The sequence below is a fragment of the Nelumbo lutea genome, chromosome 4, assembly GCF_056320005.1.
Source record: "Nelumbo lutea isolate HS-2025 chromosome 4, American lotus-T2T, whole genome shotgun sequence".
Classification (NCBI taxonomy): domain Eukaryota; kingdom Viridiplantae; phylum Streptophyta; class Magnoliopsida; order Proteales; family Nelumbonaceae; genus Nelumbo; species Nelumbo lutea.
Window position 1 is genome coordinate 52,938,178 of NC_142687.1, and position 12,453 is coordinate 52,950,630.

Consider the following 12,453-nt stretch of genomic DNA (forward strand, 5'->3'; position numbering starts at 1 on the left):
CACTATCTTGCTCCCCTCCATTAATTCTTTCAGACTTGAAAAAACGGTGTATGCAACTTTCCTCCCTTGGTAACCGTGCACAAGCTCCCTGGTGAGCGGAGTTATTACTTTCTAGATCTGCCGCATCCCCGGATAAATGTAGTAATATCGCGGGGCCCACAATGCACGACGAATGCCAAAAGCCCGCTTTTGCACCGTTCCCATTCAGTAATGACTGTCGTTCCGCAAATGGTTCGAGTATCCGGCACGTTGTTTCCAGTTGTCTCGCCGAAACGACATATGGAATTTGCAAATAGTATATCAAAAATAAAATATTAATAAAATTGGGGTGCAACACGAGGACTTCCCAGGAGGTCACCCATCCTAATACTACTCTCGCCCAAGCACGCTTAACTTCGGAGTTTTGATGGGATCCGGTGCATTAGTGCTGGTATGATCGCACCCGTTTTCTTCTTGTTCGCTTTAATCTTTATGCACTCACTATCTTGCTCCCCTCCATTAATTCTTTCAGACTTGAAAAAACGGTGTATGCAACTTTCCTCCCTTGGTAACCGTGCACAAGCTCCCAGGTGAGCGGAGTTATTCCTTTCTAGATCTGCCGCATCCTCGGATAAATGTAGTAATATCACGGGGCCCACAATGCACGACGAATGCCAAAAGCCCAGTTTTGCACCGTTCCCATTCAGTAATGACGGTCGTGCCGCAAATGGTCCGAGTATCTCGCACGTTGTTTCCAGTTGTCTCGCCGAAACAACATATGGAATTTGCAAATAGTATATCAAAAATAAAATATTAATAAAATTGGGGTGCAACACGCGGACTTCCAAGGAGGTCACCCATCCTAATACTACTCTCGCCCAAGCACGCTTAACTTCGGAGTTCTGATGGGATCCGGTGCATTAGTGCTGGTATGATCGCACCCGTTTTCTTCTTGTTCGCTTTAATCTTTATGCACTCACTATCTTCCTCCCCTCCATTAATTCTTTCAGACTTGAAAAAACGGTGTATGCAACTTTCCTCCCTTGGTAACCGAGCACAAGATCCCAGGTGAGCGGAGTTATTCTTTTCTAGATCTGCCGCATCCGCGGATAAATGTAGTAATATCGCGGGGCCCACAATGCACGACGAATGCCAAAAGCCCGGTTTTGCACCGTTCCCATTCAGTAATGACGGTCGTTCCGCAAATGGTCCGAGTATCCGGCACGTTGTTTCCAGTTGTGTCGCCGAAACGACATATGGAATTTGCAAATAGTATATCAAAAATAAAATATTAATAAAATTGGGGTGCAACACGAGGACTTCCCAGGAGGTCACCCATCCTAGTACTACTCTCGCCCAAGCACGCTTAACTTCGGAGTTCTGATGGGATCCGGTGCATTAGTGCTGGTATGATCGCACCCGTTTGCTTCTTGTTCGCTTTAATCTTTATGCACTCACTATCTTGCTCCCCTCCATTAATTCTTTCAGACTTGAAAAAACGGTGTATGCAACTTTCCTCCCTTGGTAACCGTGCACAAGCTCCCAGGTGAGCGGAGTTATTCCTTTCTAGATCTGTCGCTGCCCCGGATAAATGTAGTAATATCGTGGGGCCCACAATGCACTACGAATGCCAAAAGACCGGTTTTGCACCGTTCCCATTCAGTAATGACGGTCGTGTCGCAAATGGTCCGAGTATCCGGCACGTTGTTTCCAGTTGTCTCGCCGAAACGACATATGGAATTTGCAAATAGTATATCAAAAATAAAATATTAATAAAATTGGGGTGCAACACGAGGACTTCCCAGGAGGTCACCCATCCTAGTACTACTCTCGCCCAAGCACGCTTAACTTCGGAGTTCTGATGGGATCCGGTGCATTAGTGCTGGTATGATCGCACCCATTTTCTTCTTGTTCGCTTTAATCTTTATGCACTCACTATCTTGCTCCCCTCCATTAATTCTTTCAGACTTGAAAAAACGGTGTATGCAACTTTCCTCCCTTGGTAACCGTGCACAAGCTCCCAGGTGAGCGGAGTTATTCCTTTCTAGATCTGCCGCATCCTCGGATAAATGTAGTAATATCACGGGGCCCACAATGCACGACGAATGCCAAAAGCCCAGTTTTGCACCGTTCCCATTCAGTAATGACGGTCGTGCCGCAAATGGTCCGAGTATCTCGCACGTTGTTTCCAGTTGTCTCGCCGAAACAACATATGGAATTTGCAAATAGTATATCAAAAATAAAATATTAATAAAATTGGGGTGCAACACGCGGACTTCCCAGGAGGTCACCCATCCTAATACTACTCTCGCCCAAGCACGCTTAACTTCGGAGTTCTGATGGGATCCGGTGCATTAGTGCTGGTATGATCGCACCCGTTTTCTTCTTGTTCGCTTTAATCTTTATGCACTCACTATCTTCCTCCCCTCCATTAATTCTTTCAGACTTGAAAAAACGGTGTATGCAACTTTCCTCCCTTGGTAACCGAGCACAAGATCCCAGGTGAGCGGAGTTATTCTTTTCTAGATCTGCCGCATCCGCGGATAAATGTAGTAATATCGCGGGGCCCACAATGCACGACGAATGCCAAAAGCCCGGTTTTGCACCGTTCCCATTCAGTAATGACGGTCGTTCCGCAAATGGTCCGAGTATCCGGCACGTTGTTTCCAGTTGTGTCGCCGAAACGACATATGGAATTTGCAAATAGTATATCAAAAATAAAATATTAATTAAATTGGGGTGCAACACGAGGACTTCCCAGGAGGTCACCCATCCTAGTACTACTCTCGCCCAAGCACGCTTAACTTCGGAGTTCTGATGGGATCCGGTGCATTAGTGCTGGTATGATCGCACCCGTTTGCTTCTTGTTCGCTTTAATCTTTATGCACTCACTATCTTGCTCCCCTCCATTAATTCTTTCAGACTTGAAAAAACGGTGTATGCAACTTTCCTCCCTTGGTAACCGTGCACAAGCTCCCAGGTGAGCGGAGTTATTCCTTTCTAGATCTGTCGCTGCCCCGGATAAATGTAGTAATATCGTGGGGCCCACAATGCACTACGAATGCCAAAAGACCGGTTTTGCACCGTTCCCATTCAGTAATGACGGTCGTGTCGCAAATGGTCCGAGTATCCGGCACGTTGTTTCCAGTTGTCTCGCCGAAACGACATATGGAATTTGCAAATAGTATATCAAAAATAAAATATTAATAAAATTGGGGTGCAACACGAGGACTTCCCAGGAGGTCACCCATCCTAGTACTACTCTCGCCCAAGCACGCTTAACTTCGGAGTTCTGATGGGATCCGGTGCATTAGTGCTGGTATGATCGCACCCATTTTCTTCTTGTTCGCTTTAATCTTTATGCACTCACTATCTTGCTCCCCTCCATTAATTCTTTCAGACTTGAAAAAACGGTGTATGCAACTTTCCTCCCTTGGTAACCGTGCACAAGCTCCCAGGTGAGCGGAGTTATTCCTTTCTAGATCTGCCGCATCCTCGGATAAATGTAGTAATATCACGGGGCCCACAATGCACGACGAATGCCAAAAGCCCAGTTTTGCACCGTTCCCATTCAGTAATGACGGTCGTGCCGCAAATGGTCCGAGTATCTCGCACGTTGTTTCCAGTTGTCTCGCCGAAACAACATATGGAATTTGCAAATAGTATATCAAAAATAAAATATTAATAAAATTGGGGTGCAACACGAGGACTTCCCAGGAGGTCACCCATCCTAGTACTACTCTCGCCCAAGCACGCTTAACTTCCGAGTTCTGATGGGATCCGATGCATTAGTGCTGGTATGATCGCACCCGTTTGCTTCTTGTTCGCTTTAATCTTTATGCACTCACTATCTTGCTCCCCTCCATTAATTCTTTCAGACTTGAAAAAACGGTGTATGCAACTTTCCTCCCTTGGTAACCGTGCACAAGCTCCAGGTGAGCGGAGTTATTCTTTTCTAGATCTGCCGCATCCCCGAATAAATGTAGTAATATCGCGGGGCCCACAATGCACGACGAATGCCAAAAGCCCGGTTTTGCACCATTCCCATTCAGTAATGACGGTCGTTCCGCAAATGGTCCGAGTATCCGGCACGTTGTTTCCAGTTGTGTCGCCGAAACAACATATGGAATTTGCAAATAGTATATCAAAAATAAAATATTAATAAAATTTGGGTGCAACACGAGGACTTCCCAGGAGGTCACCCATCCTAGTACTACTCTCGCCCAAGCACGCTTAACTTCGGAGTTCTGATGGGATCCGGTGCATTAGTGCTGGTATGATCGCACCCGTTTGCTTCTTGTTCGCTTTAATCTTTATGCACTCACTATCTTGCTCCCCTCCATTAATTCTTTCAGACTTGAAAAAACGTTGTATGCAACTTTCCTCCCTTGGTAACCGTGCACAAGCTCCCAGGTGAGCGGAGTTATTCCTTTCTAGATCTGTCGCTGCCCCGGATAAATGTAGTAATATCATGGGGCCCACAATGCACTACGAATGCCAAAAGACCGGTTTTACACCGTTCCCATTCAGTAATGACGGTCGTGTCGCAAATGGTCCGAGTATCCGGCACGTTGTTTCCAGTTGTCTCGCCGAAACGACATATGGAATTTGCAAATAGTATATCAAAAATAAAATATTAATAAAATTGGGGTGCAACACGAGGACTTCCCAGGAGGTCACCCATCCTAGTACTACTCTCGCCCAAGCACGCTTAACTTCGGAGTTCTGATGGGATCCGGTGCATTAGTGCTGGTATGATCGCACCCGTTTTCTTCTTGTTCGCTTTAATCTTTATGCACTCACTATCTTGCTCCCTTCCATTAATTCTTTCAGACTTGAAAAAACGGTGTATGCAACTTTCCTCCCTTGGTAACCGTGCACAAGCTCACAGGTGAGCGGAGTTATTCCTTTCTAGATCTGCCGCATCCCCGGATAAATGTAGTAATATCACGGGGCCCACAATGCACGACGAATGCCAAAAGCCCAGTTTTGCACCGTTCCCATTCAGTAATGATGGTCGTGCCTCGCACGTTATTTCCAGTTGTCTCGCCGAAACGACATATGGAATTTGCAAATAGTATATCAAAAATAAAATATTAATAAAATTGGGGTGCAACACGAGGACTTCCCAAGAGGTCACCCATCCTAGTACTACTCTCGCCCAAGCACGCTTAACTTCGAAGTTCTGATGGTATCCGGTGCATTAGTGCTGGTATGATCGCCCCGTTTGCTTCTTGTTCGCTTTAATCTTTATGCACTCACTATCTTGCTCCCCTCCATTAATTCTTTCAGACTTGAAAAAACGGTGTATGCAACTTTCCTCCCTTGGTAACCGTGCACAAGCTCCCAGGTGAGCGGAGTTATTCCTTTCTAGATCTGCCGCATCCTCGGATAAATGTAGTAATATCACGGGGCCCACAATGCACGACGAATGCCAAAAGCCCGGTTTTGCACCGTTCCCATTCAGTAATGACAGTCGTTCCGCAAATGGTCCGAGTATCCGGCACGTTGTTTCCTGTTGTCTCGCCGAAACGACATATGAAATTTGCCAATAGTATATCAAAAATAAAATATTAATAAAATTGGGGTGCAACACGAGGACTTCCCAGGAGGTCACCCATCCTAGTACTACTCTCGCCCAAGCACGCTTAACTTCGGAGTTCTGATGGGATCCGGTGCATTAGTGCTGGTATGATCGCACCCGTTTTCTTCTTGTTCGCTTTAATCTTTATGCACTCACTATCTTGCTCCCCACCTTTAATTCTTTCAGACTTGAAAAAACGGTGTATGCAACTTTCCTCCCTTGGTAACCGTGCACAAGCTCCCAGGTGAGCGGAGTTATTCCTTTCTAGATCTGCCGCATCCTCGGATAAATGTAGTAATATCACGTGGCCCACAATGCACGACGAATGCCAAAAGCCCGGTTTTGCACCGTTCCCATTCAGTAATGACAGTCGTTCCGCAAATGGTCCGAGTATCCGGCACGTTGTTTCTTGTTATCTCGCCGAAACGACATATGGAATTTGCAAATAGTATATCAAAAATAAAATATTAATAAAATTGGGGTGCAACACGAGGACTTCCCAGGAGGTCACCCATCCTAGTACTACTCTCGCCCAAGCACGCTTAACTTCGGAGTTCTGATGGGATACGGTGCATTAGTGCTGGTATGATCGCACCCGTTTTCTTCTTGTTCGCTTTAATCTTTATGCACTCACTATCTTGCTCCCCTCCATTAATTCTTTCAGACTTGAAAAAACGGTGTATGCAACTTTCCTCCCTTGGTAACCGTGCACAAGCTCCCAGGTGAGCGGAGTTATTCTTTTCTAGATCTGCCGCATCCCCGGATAAATGTAGTAATATCGCGGGGCCCACAATGCACGACGAATGCCAAAAGCCCGGTTTTGCACCGTTCCCATTCAGTAATGACGGTCGTTCCGCAACTGGTCCGAGTATCCGGCACGTTGTTTCCAGTTGTCTCGCCGAAACGACATATCGAATTTGCAAATAGTATATCAAAAATAAAATATTAATAAAATTGGGGTGCAACACGAGGACTTCCCAGGAGGTCACCCATCCTATTACTACTCTCGCCCAAGCACGCTTAACTTCGGAGTTCTGATGGGATCCGGTGCATTAGTGCTGGTATGATCGCACCCGTTTGCTTCTTGTTCGCTTTAATCTTTATGCACTCACTATCTTGCTCCCCTCCATTAATTCTTTCAGACTTGAAAAAACGGTGTATGCAACTTTCCTCCCTTGGTAACCGTGCACAAGCTCCCAGGTGAGCGGAGTTATTCCTTACTAGATCTGTCGCTGCCCCGGATAAATGTAGTAATATCGTGGGGCCCACAATGCACTACGAATGCCAAAAGACCGGTTTTGCACCGTTCCCATTCAGTAATGACGGTCGTTCCGCAAATGGTCCGAGTATCCGGCACGTTGTTTCCAGTTGTCTCGCCGAAACGACATATGGAATTTGCAAATAGTATATCAAAAATAAAATATTAATAAAATTGGGGTGCAACACGAGGACTTCCCAGGAGGTCACCCATCCTAATACTAATCTCGCCCAAGCACGCTTCACTTCGGAGTTCTGATGGGATCCGGTGCATTAGTGCTGGTATGATCGCACCCGTTTTCTTCTTGTTCGCTTTAATCTTTATGCACTCACTATCTTGCTCCCCTCCAATAATTCTTTCAGACTTGAAAAAACGGTGTATGCAACTTTCCTCCCTTGGTAACCGTGCACAAGCTCCCAGGTGAGCGGAGTTATTCCTTTCTAGATCTGCCGCATCCCCGGATAAATGTAGTAATATCACGGGGCCCACAATGCACGACGAATGCCAAAAGCCCAGTTTTGCACCGTTCCCATTCAGTAATGATGGTCGTGCCGCAAATGGTCCGAGTATCTCGCACGTTGTTTCCAGTTGTCTCGCCGAAACGACATATGGAATTTGCAAATAGTATATCAAAAATAAAATATTAATAAAATTGGGGTGCAACACGAGGACTTCCCAGGAGGTCACCCATCCTACTACTACTCTCGCCCAAGCACGCTTAACTTCGGAGTTCTGATGGGATCCGGTGCATTAGTGCTGGTATGATCGCACCCGTTTTCTTCTTGTTCGCTTTAATCTTTATGCACTCACTATCTTGCTCCCCTCCATTAATTCTTTCAGACTTGAAAAAACGGTGTATGCAACTTTCCTCCCTTGGTAACCGTGCACAAGCTCCCAGGTGAGCGGAGTTATTCCTTTCTAGATCTGCCGCATCCCCGGATAAATGTAGTAATATCGCGGGGCCCACAATGCACGACGAATGCCAAAATCCCGCTTTTGCACCGTTCCCATTCAGTATTGACGGTCGTTCCGCAAATGGTCCGAGTATCCGGCACGTTGTTTCCAGTTGTCTCGCCGAAACGACATATGGAATTTGCAAATAGTATATCAAAAATAAAATATTAATAAAATTGGGGTGCAACACGAGGACTTCCCAGGAGGTCACCCATCCTAGTACTACTCTCGCCCAAGCACGCTTAACTTCGGAGTTCTGATGGGATCCGGTGCATTAGTGCTGGTATGATCGCACCCGTTTGCTTCTTGTTCGCTTTAATCTTTATGCACTAATTATCTTGCTCCCCTCCGTTAATTCTTTCAGACTTGAAAAAACGGTGTATGCAACTTTCCTCCCTTGGTTACCGTGCACAAGCTCCCAGGTGAGCGGAGTTATTCCTTTCTAGATCTGCCGCATCCCCGGATAAATGTAGTAATATCGCGGGGCCCACAATGCACGACGAATGCCAAAAGCCCGGTTTTCCACCGTTCCCATTCAGTAATGACAGTCGTTCCGAAAATGGTCCAAGTATCCGGCACGTTGTTTCCTGTTGTCTCCCCGAAACGACATATGGAATTTGCAAATAGTATATCAATAATAAAATATTAATAAAATTGGGGTGCAACACGAGGACTTCCCAGGAGGTCACCCATCCTAGTACTACTCTCGCCCAAGCACGCTTAACTTCGGAGTTCTGATGGGATCCGGTGCATTAGTGCTGGTATGATCGCACCCGTTTTCTTCTTGTTCGCTTTAATCTTTATGCACTCACTATCTTGCTCCCCTCCAATAATTCTTTCAGACTTGAAAAAACGGTGTATGCAACTTTCCACCCTTGGTAACCGTGCACAAGCTCCCAGGTGAGCGGAGTTATTCCTTTCTAGATCTGCCGCATCCTCGGATAAATGTAGTAATATCACGGGGCCCACAATGCACGACGAATGCCAAAAGCCCAGTTTTGCACCGTTCCCATTCAGTAATGACGGTCGTGCCGCAAATGGTCCGAGTATCTCGCACGTTGTTTCCAGTTGTCTCGCCGAAACAACATATGGAATTTGCAAATAGTATATCAAAAAGAAAATATTAATAAAATTGGAGTGCAACACGAGGACTTCCCAGGAAGTCACCCATCACAGTACTACTCTCGCCCAAGCACGCTTAACTTCGGAGTTCTGATGGGATCCAGTGCATTAGTGCTGGTATGATCGCACCCGTTTGCTTCTTGTTCGCTTTAATCTTTATGCACTCACTATCTTGCTCCCCTCCATTAATTCTTTCAGACTTGAAAAAACGGTGTATGCAACTTTCCTCCCTTGGTAACCGTGCACAAGCTCCCAGGTGAGCGGAGTTATTCCTTTCTAGATCTGCCGCATCCTCGGATAAATGTAGTAATATCACGGGGCCCACAATGCACGACGAATGCCAAAAGCCCGGTTTTGCACCGTTCCCATTCAATAATGACAGTCGTTCCGCAAATGGTCCGAGTATCCGGCACGTTGTTTCCTGTTGTCTCGCCGAAACGACATATGGAATTTGCAAATAGTATATCAAAAATAAAATTTTAATAAAATTGGGGTGCAACACGAGGACTTCCCAGGAGGTCACCCATCCTAGTACTACTCTCGCCCAAGCACGCTTAACTTCGGAGTACTGATGGGATACGGTGCATTAGTGCTGGTATGATCGCACCCGTTTTCTTCTTGTTCGCTTTAATCTTTATGCACTCACTATCTTGCTCCCCTCCATTAATTCTTTCAGACTTGAAAAAACGGTGTATGCAACTTTCCTCCCTTGGTAACCGTGCACAAGCTCCCAGGTGAGCGGAGTTATTACTTTCTAGATCTGCCGCATCCCCGGATAAATGTAGTAATATCGCGGGGCCCACAATGCACGACGAATGCCAAAAGCCCGCTTTTGCACCGTTCCCATTCAGTAATGACTGTCGTTCCGCAAATGGTTCGAGTATCCGGCACGTTGTTTCCAGTTGTCTCGCCGAAACGACATATGGAATTTGCAAATAGTATATCAAAAATAAAATATTAATAAAATTGGGGTGCAACACGAGGACTTCCCAGGAGGTCACCCATCCTAATACTACTCTCGCCCAAGCACGCTTAACTTCGGAGTTTTGATGGGATCCGGTGCATTAGTGCTGGTATGATCGCACCCGTTTTCTTCTTGTTCACTTTAATCTTTATGCACTCACTATCTTGCTCCCCTCCATTAATTCTTTCAGACTTGAAAAAACGGTGTATGCAACTTTCCTCCCTTGGTAACCGTGCACAAGCTCCCAGGTGAGCGGAGTTATTCCTTTCTAGATCTGCCGCATCCTCGGATAAATGTAGTAATATCACGGGGCCCACAATGCACGACGAATGCCAAAAGCCCAGTTTTGCACCGTTCCCATTCAGTAATGACGGTCGTGCCGCAAATGGTCCGAGTATCTCGCACGTTGTTTCCAGTTGTCTCGCCGAAACAACATATGGAATTTGCAAATAGTATATCAAAAATAAAATATTAATAAAATTGGGGTGCAACACGCGGACTTCCAAGGAGGTCACCCATCCTAATACTACTCTCGCCCAAGCACGCTTAACTTCGGAGTTCTGATGGGATCCGGTGCATTAGTGCTGGTATGATCGCACCCGTTTTCTTCTTGTTCGCTTTAATCTTTATGCACTCACTATCTTCCTCCCCTCCATTAATTCTTTCAGACTTGAAAAAACGGTGTATGCAACTTTCCTCCCTTGGTAACCGAGCACAAGATCCCAGGTGAGCGGAGTTATTCTTTTCTAGATCTGCCGCATCCGCGGATAAATGTAGTAATATCGCGGGGCCCACAATGCACGACGAATGCCAAAAGCCCGGTTTTGCACCGTTCCCATTCAGTAATGACGGTCGTTCCGCAAATGGTCCGAGTATCCGGCACGTTGTTTCCAGTTGTGTCGCCGAAACGACATATGGAATTTGCAAATAGTATATCAAAAATAAAATATTAATAAAATTGGGGTGCAACACGAGGACTTCCCAGGAGGTCACCCATCCTAGTACTACTCTCGCCCAAGCACGCTTAACTTCGGAGTTCTGATGGGATCCGGTGCATTAGTGCTGGTATGATCGCACCCGTTTGCTTCTTGTTCGCTTTAATCTTTATGCACTCACTATCTTGCTCCCCTCCATTAATTCTTTCAGACTTGAAAAAACGGTGTATGCAACTTTCCTCCCTTGGTAACCGTGCACAAGCTCCCAGGTGAGCGGAGTTATTCCTTTCTAGATCTGTCGCAGCCCCGGATAAATGTAGTAATATCGTGGGGCCCACAATGCACTACGAATGCCAAAAGACCGGTTTTGCACCGTTCCCATTCAGTAATGACGGTCGTGTCGCAAATGGTCCGAGTATCCGGCACGTTGTTTCCAGTTGTCTCGCCGAAACGACATATGGAATTTGCAAATAGTATATCAAAAATAAAATATTAATAAAATTGGGGTGCAACACGAGGACTTCCCAGGAGGTCACCCATCCTAGTACTACTCTCGCCCAAGCACGCTTAACTTCGGAGTTCTGATGGGATCCGGTGCATTAGTGCTGGTATGATCGCACCCATTTTCTTCTTGTTCGCTTTAATCTTTATGCACTCACTATCTTGCTCCCCTCCATTAATTCTTTCAGACTTGAAAAAACGGTGTATGCAACTTTCCTCCCTTGGTAACCGTGCACAAGCTCCCAGGTGAGCGGAGTTATTCCTTTCTAGATCTGCCGCATCCTCGGATAAATGTAGTAATATCACGGGGCCCACAATGCACGACGAATGCCAAAAGCCCAGTTTTGCACCGTTCCCATTCAGTAATGACGGTCGTGCCGCAAATGGTCCGAGTATCTCGCACGTTGTTTCCAGTTGTCTCGCCGAAACAACATATGGAATTTGCAAATAGTATATCAAAAATAAAATATTAATAAAATTGGGGTGCAACACGAGGACTTCCCAGGAGGTCACCCATCCTAGTACTACTCTCGCCCAAGCACGCTTAACTTCCGAGTTCTGATGGGATCCGATGCATTAGTGCTGGTATGATCGCACCCGTTTTCTTCTTGTTCGCTTTAATCTTTATGCACTCACTATCTTGCTCCCCTCCATTAATTCTTTCAGACTTGAAAAAACGGTGTATGCAACTTTCCTCCCTTGGTAACCGTGCACAAGCTCCAGGTGAGCGGAGTTATTCTTTTCTAGATCTGCCGCATCCCCGAATAAATGTAGTAATATCGCGGGGCCCACAATGCACGACGAATGCCAAAAGCCCGGTTTTGCACCATTCCCATTCAGTAATGACGGTCGTTCCGCAAATGGTCCGAGTATCCGGCACGTTGTTTCCAGTTGTGTCGCCGAAACAACATATGGAATTTGCAAATAGTATATCAAAAATAAAATATTAATAAAATTTGGGTGCAACACGAGGACTTCCCAGGAGGTCACCCATCCTAGTACTACTCTCGCCCAAGCACGCTTAACTTCGGAGTTCTGATGGGATCCGGTGCATTAGTGCTGGTATGATCGCACCCGTTTGCTTCTTGTTCGCTTTAATCTTTATGCACTCACTATCTTGCTCCCCTCCATTAATTCTTTCAGACTTGAAAAAACG

The 12,453-nt window shown here is 46.0% G+C and overlaps 25 non-coding genes and 1 pseudogene across 25 annotated transcripts; all 26 read right to left on the reverse strand.

Moving 5' to 3' along the window:
- Positions 1-325: 325 nt before the first annotated feature.
- Positions 326-444, reverse strand: LOC148860064 (5S ribosomal RNA). The gene has a single exon (XR_016097147.1). It is a non-coding gene; the product is annotated as a 5S ribosomal RNA (ribosomal RNA).
- Positions 445-803: 359 nt separating this feature from the next.
- LOC148860065 (5S ribosomal RNA) lies at positions 804-922 on the reverse strand. Its single transcript, XR_016096678.1, has one exon. It is a non-coding gene; the product is annotated as a 5S ribosomal RNA (ribosomal RNA).
- Positions 923-1,281: 359 nt separating this feature from the next.
- Positions 1,282-1,400, reverse strand: LOC148860066 (5S ribosomal RNA). Its single transcript, XR_016095480.1, has one exon. It is a non-coding gene; the product is annotated as a 5S ribosomal RNA (ribosomal RNA).
- A 359-nt stretch (positions 1,401-1,759) lies between these two features.
- On the reverse strand, positions 1,760-1,878 carry LOC148860067 (5S ribosomal RNA). The gene has a single exon (XR_016095481.1). It is a non-coding gene; the product is annotated as a 5S ribosomal RNA (ribosomal RNA).
- A 359-nt stretch (positions 1,879-2,237) lies between these two features.
- Positions 2,238-2,356, reverse strand: LOC148860068 (5S ribosomal RNA). The gene has a single exon (XR_016096027.1). It is a non-coding gene; the product is annotated as a 5S ribosomal RNA (ribosomal RNA).
- A 359-nt stretch (positions 2,357-2,715) lies between these two features.
- Positions 2,716-2,834, reverse strand: LOC148860069 (5S ribosomal RNA). Its single transcript, XR_016095482.1, has one exon. It is a non-coding gene; the product is annotated as a 5S ribosomal RNA (ribosomal RNA).
- Positions 2,835-3,193: 359 nt separating this feature from the next.
- LOC148860070 (5S ribosomal RNA) lies at positions 3,194-3,312 on the reverse strand. The gene has a single exon (XR_016095485.1). It is a non-coding gene; the product is annotated as a 5S ribosomal RNA (ribosomal RNA).
- Positions 3,313-3,671: 359 nt separating this feature from the next.
- LOC148860071 (5S ribosomal RNA) lies at positions 3,672-3,790 on the reverse strand. Its single transcript, XR_016097114.1, has one exon. It is a non-coding gene; the product is annotated as a 5S ribosomal RNA (ribosomal RNA).
- Positions 3,791-4,148: 358 nt separating this feature from the next.
- On the reverse strand, positions 4,149-4,267 carry LOC148860072 (5S ribosomal RNA). The gene has a single exon (XR_016095668.1). It is a non-coding gene; the product is annotated as a 5S ribosomal RNA (ribosomal RNA).
- A 359-nt stretch (positions 4,268-4,626) lies between these two features.
- On the reverse strand, positions 4,627-4,745 carry LOC148860073 (5S ribosomal RNA). Its single transcript, XR_016095486.1, has one exon. It is a non-coding gene; the product is annotated as a 5S ribosomal RNA (ribosomal RNA).
- A 341-nt stretch (positions 4,746-5,086) lies between these two features.
- On the reverse strand, positions 5,087-5,205 carry LOC148860074 (5S ribosomal RNA; annotated as a pseudogene).
- Positions 5,206-5,563: 358 nt separating this feature from the next.
- Positions 5,564-5,682, reverse strand: LOC148860075 (5S ribosomal RNA). Its single transcript, XR_016095487.1, has one exon. It is a non-coding gene; the product is annotated as a 5S ribosomal RNA (ribosomal RNA).
- Positions 5,683-6,041: 359 nt separating this feature from the next.
- On the reverse strand, positions 6,042-6,160 carry LOC148860076 (5S ribosomal RNA). The gene has a single exon (XR_016096709.1). It is a non-coding gene; the product is annotated as a 5S ribosomal RNA (ribosomal RNA).
- A 359-nt stretch (positions 6,161-6,519) lies between these two features.
- Positions 6,520-6,638, reverse strand: LOC148860077 (5S ribosomal RNA). Its single transcript, XR_016096417.1, has one exon. It is a non-coding gene; the product is annotated as a 5S ribosomal RNA (ribosomal RNA).
- Positions 6,639-6,997: 359 nt separating this feature from the next.
- On the reverse strand, positions 6,998-7,116 carry LOC148860078 (5S ribosomal RNA). Its single transcript, XR_016096489.1, has one exon. It is a non-coding gene; the product is annotated as a 5S ribosomal RNA (ribosomal RNA).
- A 359-nt stretch (positions 7,117-7,475) lies between these two features.
- Positions 7,476-7,594, reverse strand: LOC148860079 (5S ribosomal RNA). The gene has a single exon (XR_016095785.1). It is a non-coding gene; the product is annotated as a 5S ribosomal RNA (ribosomal RNA).
- A 359-nt stretch (positions 7,595-7,953) lies between these two features.
- LOC148860080 (5S ribosomal RNA) lies at positions 7,954-8,072 on the reverse strand. The gene has a single exon (XR_016095488.1). It is a non-coding gene; the product is annotated as a 5S ribosomal RNA (ribosomal RNA).
- A 359-nt stretch (positions 8,073-8,431) lies between these two features.
- Positions 8,432-8,550, reverse strand: LOC148860081 (5S ribosomal RNA). The gene has a single exon (XR_016095489.1). It is a non-coding gene; the product is annotated as a 5S ribosomal RNA (ribosomal RNA).
- A 359-nt stretch (positions 8,551-8,909) lies between these two features.
- LOC148860082 (5S ribosomal RNA) lies at positions 8,910-9,028 on the reverse strand. The gene has a single exon (XR_016096770.1). It is a non-coding gene; the product is annotated as a 5S ribosomal RNA (ribosomal RNA).
- Positions 9,029-9,387: 359 nt separating this feature from the next.
- Positions 9,388-9,506, reverse strand: LOC148860083 (5S ribosomal RNA). The gene has a single exon (XR_016097497.1). It is a non-coding gene; the product is annotated as a 5S ribosomal RNA (ribosomal RNA).
- Positions 9,507-9,865: 359 nt separating this feature from the next.
- Positions 9,866-9,984, reverse strand: LOC148860084 (5S ribosomal RNA). Its single transcript, XR_016097148.1, has one exon. It is a non-coding gene; the product is annotated as a 5S ribosomal RNA (ribosomal RNA).
- Positions 9,985-10,343: 359 nt separating this feature from the next.
- LOC148860085 (5S ribosomal RNA) lies at positions 10,344-10,462 on the reverse strand. The gene has a single exon (XR_016096679.1). It is a non-coding gene; the product is annotated as a 5S ribosomal RNA (ribosomal RNA).
- Positions 10,463-10,821: 359 nt separating this feature from the next.
- Positions 10,822-10,940, reverse strand: LOC148860086 (5S ribosomal RNA). The gene has a single exon (XR_016095491.1). It is a non-coding gene; the product is annotated as a 5S ribosomal RNA (ribosomal RNA).
- Positions 10,941-11,299: 359 nt separating this feature from the next.
- Positions 11,300-11,418, reverse strand: LOC148860087 (5S ribosomal RNA). Its single transcript, XR_016095492.1, has one exon. It is a non-coding gene; the product is annotated as a 5S ribosomal RNA (ribosomal RNA).
- Positions 11,419-11,777: 359 nt separating this feature from the next.
- On the reverse strand, positions 11,778-11,896 carry LOC148860088 (5S ribosomal RNA). Its single transcript, XR_016097115.1, has one exon. It is a non-coding gene; the product is annotated as a 5S ribosomal RNA (ribosomal RNA).
- A 358-nt stretch (positions 11,897-12,254) lies between these two features.
- LOC148860089 (5S ribosomal RNA) lies at positions 12,255-12,373 on the reverse strand. Its single transcript, XR_016095669.1, has one exon. It is a non-coding gene; the product is annotated as a 5S ribosomal RNA (ribosomal RNA).
- Between the last annotated feature and the right edge of the window lie 80 nt (positions 12,374-12,453).